This window comes from Cornus florida, unplaced genomic scaffold, assembly GCF_030987335.1.
Source record: "Cornus florida cultivar Cherokee Brave unplaced genomic scaffold, ASM3098733v1 CherokeeBrave_3.0.0_Hap2_Chr06, whole genome shotgun sequence".
NCBI lineage: Eukaryota > Viridiplantae > Streptophyta > Magnoliopsida > Cornales > Cornaceae > Cornus > Cornus florida.
The window spans coordinates 19,312,120-19,321,550 of record NW_026775576.1 but is presented as its reverse complement, the minus strand read 5'-3'; the positions used below and the strand labels follow the sequence as shown (position 1 = coordinate 19,321,550).

The following is a 9,431-nucleotide window of genomic DNA, read 5'->3' as shown; positions in this document are numbered from 1 at the left end:
GGTCAACTCGATGTAAGCCAACACTCTTTCTTTCACTTGAATTCCTACCATTCTTAGAAGATAAAGTTTGATGCAAAGAATTTTCACTCATGCTCTCATAAAGACGCCACACGTCATCCTTATGCCTATCAATGTAAGAGCCACCCATGGAAGCATTAACCATACCCTTGTAATTGTCCGATATGCTCTCAAAGAAATATTGAACTAATTGCCATTTGGGCATGTCATGATGTGGACACTTCCTAAGCAATTCATTGAATCTTTCCCATGCCTCATAGAACGTTTCCCCATCCCCTTGTGAAAACTCTCAAATTGAGGTTCTCATGGCATTGGTCTTAGAAACCGGATAGTACTTCTTCAAGAACTCTTGTTGCATTTCTGCCCAAGAAGTTATTGAAAAAGGCTTAAGATTGTTAAACCAATATTTTGCCTTGTCTTTAAGGGTGGTGAATGGAAAAATTTTAAGCCTTAAGACCTCTTCTGGCATGTCCGTGTATCTCACGGTGGAACATACTTCAAGAAACTCATCCAAATGCTTGTAAGGTTCTTCACTAGAAAGTATATGATAATTAGGAAGCATTTGAATGGTTTGTGGTTTGATCTCATAGTGGTGTGCTCTAAATGGTGGCAATTGAATGCATGTGGGTGCTTGTAAGGTTATTCACTTGGAAGTCCATGATAATTAGGAAGCATTTGAATGGTTTGTGATTTGATCTCATAGTGGTGTGCTCTAAATGGTGGCAATTGAATGCATGTGGGTGCATTATATTCATTAGGCACATAGTGATCTCTTAAAGCAAGAGGAGGATTAACAATTGAAGATGCAACATGGGCACCTTGACTACCTTGAATGATGGGAGGTTGTGGAGCATAGATTGGCCTTGACATTCCCAATGGAACTTGGCTTTATTGTTGTGGTGAGTGAATGAATGCCTTCGGCATACCTAATGGTACTTGCATGTTATCATTATGTACATTGGGGTGGAGGATACCTTGTTGGTCTGTGTGACCAAGGTCCTCCACATGGTCCTGATTATATCCTTCCATTGATGAAATGGATTGACTAAAACTTCCTCTTCCCCTAGGGTTTCGAGCAATGGATTCAAGATGAAAATTAAGAGGGACAAGAGTAGGTTTCAATGATCTACGACTATACATGCACAACAAAACACAACAAGCAACAAGTAATAAACAATCATTTCACCTTCGCAATAAATCAACAATCAACAAACTTCCTCCACATACAATGTTCCCATACTCCCATGCTATCAACAATATGCAAAGAATAATAAAATTGCCTCCACGTGGGCTCACAATTTATCTAAGAATTGAAATACAAGCCTCCACGCGGGCCGACGATTTAACTAGAGATTGAATTAAGAAAGAGCTCACAAAGGGTCCTTTAGCACTTCAATTCAATTTTTTATTTTAGCCTTGCAAAATTTTTAGATTTTAGCTTTTTCCTTGCTTTTGCTTAGCTCCTTGCTTGAAATGCTCCTTTGCTCACCTTCTAGCTCAATGCACCTAGTTAAACAAGAACCAACACAATAAATAACCAAAATGAAAATGAAAACAAAATAAAGACACGATCAAAAGAGTACTACTTCCTAATTCATTCCACAAATACGACGTTGCCTTCAATTAATCCCCGTCAACGGCGCCAAAAACTTGGTGGCTTGTCGCGGCCCACCAAAGCTTGAACCAAAAGATAGTGGTGTAGGGCTATGATGAATGTAGCCAAGTTTTACATTTAGAAATTGCCACTATTACCTTTCACTAAAAATATAGTTAGGGCAAGTAGGGAACATCCCAAGGGATTGGTAGGTCGTATTAGGTTGTGGAATCAAGATTAGGGTTAGTAGGTCGAGTGATCGAAAGATTGGCTGGTGGTTGAATTACACTAAGATACAATTTAAAGTAAAGCAAACGATTAAATGCAATGGATAGAAAATAAGAGAGAGATCTTGGGGTTTAGAGATCACCATTAAGCATAGCTTTTCTACACCCTTAATGAATGATTAATGAGGGGAAAACATGTATTGCAACAATAGTGTGTATGTATGGTTGTTTAAACAAGCATGGACGACAAATTAAGTATATATTGTCTAAGCAACATGGTAGATAGCACAATATATCAAACTAAGCCATTAATCCTTTCTTTAAGCTTACAATCCAAACACCTCACAAGGTTACAGAAATATGCTACTTGCTTTCATCAGTATGGAACATCAAACAACAGGCATGGATTGTCCTCCCATTTAACATCTAAACTATAACTACACTACAATTAAGCTAATGACATGAAATTAAAATAATTAAACTAAGGGAGAGGCACAATCCATAAAGAAATGAGTTTAAACCATCAAATAAACCACAAGAGCATTCCATTAGGCACTATATCTTGACAATCTCTAGATCTATAACATTAATACACGTAGACATGAATCAATAATACAAGAAATAGAGACAAACACATGAACATTTATTCTAGCATACATAGACATATGAATAGAATGAAATGATCAATTGGAACCATTAAACCACACAAATCATTGAATAATCAAGATCTATGTATATAAATATGTCAAAACATCTATCACAATACAAATCCCCTCAAAAATACATAAATCAAGATGTAAAAAGCATGCTTAGGGCTAACTCTAGCACCAAGAGGATGTCTAGCCACTTATGGATGGTGTGCTCCAACCCTCAAGGGCTAACTCCGTGGTAGAGATTTCTCTTCTTCTTGGTTGATGGAAGAACTCCAAGCTTGTGTCTCTAGCCTCCTTTCTTCTTTTCTTCCTCACTAAGAATATTGAAATTGTGCCTCTAGTGTATGTATCTAGTATATGTCAAGAATGGCTCATATTCCTTATATAGGTAGGTTAAATATCACCCCCAATGAGCTGGGCTCGTACACCAATATTCCTTCCAATGATTGGATATGAGACAACTTTTAATGAGTTGGAAATTGGATTTTCTTGCACTTTGGAAAGTTCGATCGATCAAACTTGTGGTGAGATCGATCGAATATGGCTGAGATCTTTCGAACTTAAGCTGGATTGATCCTCTATGGCGGCCCCTTTTTAGATAAGGACAAATCTGAGATATTTTGATGATATTTTTGGGAAAGAGACAAATGTGGTAGGTATGGTGGTACAACTGGATAAGATGGAATCTTTTTGATCGATCGGAAGAAAGTTGGATCGATCGAACTATGTGGGATTTTTGGACAAGGATAAAAGAGCTTGGATCCATCTTGAAATGCAGAGATCGATGAACTTTCGATCGATCAAATATTTTCTGAGATTAATAGAACTTGCTGAATTTCCACCACTTGCTTCCTTTTGCTCCCACTTTGCTTCTTTCTTTGATTCATCTCAAGATTGCTTCAATTATGCTCTTATTTAGCTGAGTTAGCTTATTTTGGGGATAAGTACCTGAAAATGGAAATAATACAAAATCAATCTAAAGCGGGAAAATAAGATAGATAAAGGTTCTAGAATACCTAAGCCTAAGGGATTTAAATGCGCACTTTTCAACACTCATCACACCCCTAAACTTAAATATTGCTGGTCCCTAACAATGAACTAGAAAGTAAAGGAAATAATGAGCAACTATACAACTATGAACTAGAAAGCAATAAATAGATAACGCCACTTTCGTAGGGAACACGGTTACATTTAGCATATGCAACAAGCCTTTTAAACCCCTAGGTTACCCCTAGTGGACGAGTGAAGTCTCGTGAGGGTTTCCAGAATTGATACCCATAAACATTAAACTCATTCTTTCAAAAGTGATACCAATATTGCAAATAAGCATTGGGAGAAAACTACCTTAAGTATGCAATTTTTCAACCATTTCTAAGCAATCTCCCAAAATTTTAACATCAAGCAAACAAGTATGGTCCTCTACACATCAAGAAAATGATCATGTAAATCAAAACAACTCTAGAATCCTTTTTGAGTGGACCGACATCAAATATGTTGCTATCCAAGCCAACTAAAGAAATGATCACATCCTTACCCTCAAACTAGTATACAAATCTAGTCCCGATCATCAAGACAAAAAGTGGACCTTTTATTAAAGCTTATTCAACTAGGTGCGCTTATTCTTTTCACTCGATTTTTTTTTTTTTATTTTTTTTAGGATCAAAGACGGAAGTATGGTGCAATGTGCTGATCTATGAAGCTTTCTAGCGATTCATCAGGTCAAGCATTAGGTCAATGACTCTCAAACTAGACGGCTTTAGGGCATTAGGTGTTCAAACACTCTTAAGGACTTACAAGCTCAAATCAACTAGGCTACAAATCGAAATAACATTCATCTAATCATTTCCCATTTCTCACCTTTTGGGGAAGTCCTCACTTTTTATTGCTTTCGCAATTTTTATTTTTATTTTTTTATTTTTTTTTTTCAAGTTCATTTATTAACCAAGAGTTTGGGCCCTCCACCTTTTGGCATGAGAAGTTTAGTGCTTGATGAGGCTAGAATCCCGACTACTTAGTGAAAAGGGTTTGTTATCCACCTTTATCAAAATGAAAGCTTTCAATGCACTACTAGCCCAATTGGGATATAACCAATTAAATAATTAACAAAGCATGTACCCCACAAATGAATGCTTGTGTACGGCTATGCTAGTGTAGAATTCTAGAGTGAATCTCAAAACAATCACAAAATCAGGATGATGCGGACCACAAGTGCAAGCATGATATCAATCTTTTGAAGCATTTACTCCTAAATGGCATCCACAAGGCATACAAGGAGTATTAGACTCTCAAGTCAAGAAAAAATTTAAATTTTAAGCAATATAGTCTTCAAAAGATTAAAATCATAGCTAGTTATGGACCAATCATAGAAAATTCCTCAAATACACAAGTCATACTCAAATTTTTGAATTGAAAGCAAATACTGCAATTAACACCATTACCCCCCCAATTGAAATGGCACAATGTCCTCAATGTGCAAAGAGAACAAAGGAAAGAGTATACCAGTGCAGCTAAGCAAAGGATGGCTGGGACACAAGTGTCCAAAGTAGGTGGCATAGCCCCCCCAAACTTAGGATTAACTGTGTTCCTGTAAAGATGGCACTGGATAAAAGTTCATTAGACAACAAAGGGGATAATAATAGTGCACAGTGGATATGCAAGTGTAAATGGGATAAGAAATTAAAGTAAGAAGAGAGGAAAAAGGGTGGTCCTAAAAAATTCGGGCAGTACTCTCTCTCACTGAAGTCACTGGGATGCACCTGATGGAGTCATGCACAGACAAATATATCAATACACAAATATGAAATACATAAACAAAGTATGCATAATAGAGAAGTAAAGAATAGTACAGTATATCGAGTGTCTAGGCCAACAGACTGGTAGCAAATATATAACAGTATCAAAAATATGATAGATATCACAGATATATAATAGGAGGAGAAGAAGATATGGAAATTATGAAGAGGAGGTAGGACGAGCAGGGCGTGTTCCGCGGATGTCTCTGGATAGATCATGTAATGCAGCTATGACATTCGTGCGGAGTGAAACAATATCAGCTCGGATGGAAACCATGTCATCCTCCAGAGTTTGAAGAAGCTCTCCGAAGCTGGGTATCTAAAGTGGAGCCTCAGGTGCTGCTAGAGCGGGAGAATGATGATCCTGAGCCTGCTCCTCATCGTGAATGGGCGACCCAACCGAAGAGTAATGCTCTGGGTCCTCTGAGTGCTGCTCCAAGTTAATATCCATATGCATGGTAGGCGGATCGACTGGTACATCGATTGCTGCATGCTCTGCCGCTGCTTGCTCCAACTCCTCTCTCTCTAGTTCCTCAGCTGCCTCTACATCGTCGTATTGTAGACTCTCGATAAAAGCCTGGTAGCTCTTATCCCAATGTTTCTTCTTGAATAAGCTGGCCCCAGACTTAGTACGCTCCCCTGGCTAGAAGGGATAGCACTGGTCTCTCAGAATCTGTATGATGAGATGGTCGAATGGGAGATACTTAGCCCGTTTGGGCTTAGCCTTGCTGATATAGTCAACATACAGCTTCATCATAATGCTCCAGACGAGCGCATGAATGGATAGCCAGGGCCTTGTATAGAAGGCGTATAAAGCTTTCAGAAAGTCACCACGCCTCTGTATCTTGTGGCCGGCCATAAAAACATTTCGGTATAATACCGAATCAAAGAACTACAAATCGTCTGGCAGATAAGTCTGAGTGGCCAAAGTCTCGTCACTTGCATAGTGACCTATGAGTGCAACGGCCATGCTTACATATGAGGGCCTCCATAGAGTATGATAGGTATCCTGGAGATCGGGAGGGCAGACGTGTGGATAAAGGAAAGATTAGGATAGAGTGTCCACCGTGATATTGATAGGGTAGTTGTCAATGGTAGTCCGCAGCTCCGCCAGGTTACTCGGGGCAAGTCGGAGGTTCTGGAAGAACATCTGGACCAACCTCGGGTACACTGGGTATGTAACAGGGGCTAGTATGGCTGAGATGCCCCTCCAGTCTATATCGTCATATGCTGCTCTGATAAGAACAGACCAGGAGAAATAGTCTATGTCGAAGACCGACTTATTTGCCACCCGAAGGTGTGAGTATCTCGGCAATGGCCGGTCTAAGTCCTGGGCTTGCTGAGCTAGTGGTGGTGATGGAGATGGTATGTGCTCAACCCTAGCACCAGCCTGTGAAGAAGATGCTTCAGCCGAAGACTGTAGTCGACTGTCAACAGATGGAGACTAAGGTGGAGTAGGCTCTGCTGGCTCCTCCTGAATATGAAAGGGCTCTGGCTCGGACACATGAATGGGGTCCTGGACGTGAGATGGACCTGCCTCGTCGTCCAATCTCTGCCTGGCCCTGCGGTGATAGTGTCCAATAGCAACAGTCTTGACCCTTGCCATGGCCTGCAAAATAAAAGGAAAACTTGCAGAAAGGAAGTCAGTGCCGGTATAAAGAATTAAAGCACAATTTATAGAATCATGTATGTCAAATTGATAGACAAAGCAGATAAGGAACATAAATCTATGCAAGTGATAAGGAATAAGTGACATGATATGAAGCATGTTAGACTGTATAAGTATGGAATGCATCCAATGTGGAAAACACAGGCATTGGGCATGTATGAGATAGCATGAATCACAAGAGATGGTGTGTGAAGCGTGTAATGCATATCTGTGAAGTTTGATCGATCACAAAAATGTGAGATTGATGCAAGTTCGATCGATCGTGAATAAGTGAGATCGATCTGTTACAAATCGATCTGAGAAAAAGTTCAATCGATCAAACTATAGGGTGTAACTCGAAAAGTCATAGATCTGTGACGTGGATAGTACGGGGGCCTCACAAACAAGATTGTGGGCCCCTCTACACAACAAATCAACATATTTGGTCACTTTCCTTGGCCCGTGACCCCCAACATCAAGATTAAAATTAAAAATATATATATAAAACCTATATATACATATATATACATAGCTTCAAAGCTTCATCAATGGCAAGATTCATCATCAAAACATCGTAGATCTAACATATAAAGCATGGATTCATGGAGAATAAGGCTTGAAATCAAAAGAGAGGGTTTAAATCTTTCCTAAAACTGAGAGATGAGATGAAAAGGAGATGAGATCTGAGATTCGAGATGAAGTAGAGAGATTTGAGGTGAGATGGACTCAGCGGAGGGTTCGCCGGAGGTGGGGAAGTGAGTTGCAGCAACGAGGGACGAAGATGAGGATGTTAGATTGATCTGAGATATCAATCTAATAACCCTAGGTTTGGTTTTTCAAAAACATCCCTTAACCAGTTCGATCGATAGAACTGGAATCTCAGATCGATCGAACTCTGATCGATCTCTCCTCACTAAAAGACAAAATTGCTTTTTTTTTTTTTTTTTTATTTTTAAATATAAAATTCAAAACAAAAAAAATCAAACTTAAAACAGTAAATCCAAGAACAGAGATTGATCTCTCCAAGATTGATCTGAGATGAACTCCGATCGATCGAACACGCAAAAACTTGCAGGCAAGTTCGATCGATGGGATAGAGAGGCCTTTTGATGCAGGTTAGATGCAAGTTCAAAATTTTTCTAAGTGTTGGGACTACAGATCGATCCAAGATGAAGTTGGATCGATCAAAGAACTAAAGATCGATCTAGGAACAAGTTCGAATCATGGGACAGAGAGCTGAAATATGCAAGTTTTCCTCGAACGATTGGACAGGGAGGTGATTGGATACAGGTGGATGCAGATATGGAGTTTGATCGATCGAACCTCCTTGGAGATCGATCAAACTTATGCAAAATGCTCATTTTCAACATGAAAGTGCATGCAATCCTAATCATTGTTCCTAGGAATGTATATGAACCTAAGGCAAATATCTAGACTTCGCAAGAAATGAAATTTAAAATGGAAATGAGGGAGGAATAGGGTTGTGACACCCTACGAAATGTACTAATCTTTAACGTCTCTAGCAAGATGTTGGGCTCTTTTAGCCCAGGTCAAACATCTTGTAGTGCATCCCCTCCTTAATGGGGTGATAAGTGATTTGAACTCCACTCAACAAATGGTTCCCTAGAGAACTTGTTGGATTAGGCTCAAAAGAAATTTTTGGTCCTTGGTCAAAATAATCTTTGGGCTTCCATGCCCTTTTGAAACAAGATTTTGAAACTACTTTCTTGAAATTCAGGGTTGAAGATGAACTTCTTGAAATATTGGTTTCAAGCAAAGACTCTCTTCCTTCACATTCAAGGTCATGATATTTCTCTACAACATTCACTTCTTCATGCTTGTCAAATGAATTTGGGGTCAGATTGAAGATATTCAAATTCAACTTCATGTGGCTAAATGAGATCTTTATTATCCCCGTCCTACAATTAATGTTGGCATTCGCAGTTGCCAAGAAAGGACGGCCAAGGATAACGGGAATTTGGCTCTTAGGATTCAGGACCGGTTCCGTGTCAATGACAACGAAATCAACGGGGAAGAAAAATTTATCAATCTTAATCAATACGTCCTCAACGATACCCCTAAGCTTTTTGATGGATCGGTTAGCAAGTTGCAAAACCACTGACGTCGGTTTCAAGTCTCCTGAGGAGTATGGAAGAAGGTTAACACTTGTTCGTAAGTCTAAAAGAGCCCTATTAATGATATGATCTCCAATAATGCAGGAAGTGGTAAGTGAACCGGGGTCCTTAAACTTTGGAAGAGTGTTATGCTGCAAAATTAAGCTTACTTGCTCGGTTAAGACCACTTTCCTAGGTGCTTGGCTTTTGTTCTTCCTCTTTTGGGTGCATAAGTCCTTTAAAAACTTGGCATAAGCCCGAATTTGCTTGATTGCGTCCAAAAGTTGAAGATTGACCTTCACTTGCCTAGACACATCCAAAATATCATTTGTTTTGGCCTTTTGCTTGTCAATTGAAATGGATCATTTTAAGGCATCCGAAAATG

At 39.3% G+C, this 9,431-nt stretch overlaps 1 pseudogene; it reads left to right on the top strand.

The window, feature by feature from the left end:
- Positions 1–221: 221 nt before the first annotated feature.
- LOC132315165 (small nucleolar RNA R71) lies at positions 222–320 on the top strand (annotated as a pseudogene).
- The last annotated feature ends 9,111 nt before the right edge of the window (positions 321–9,431 follow it).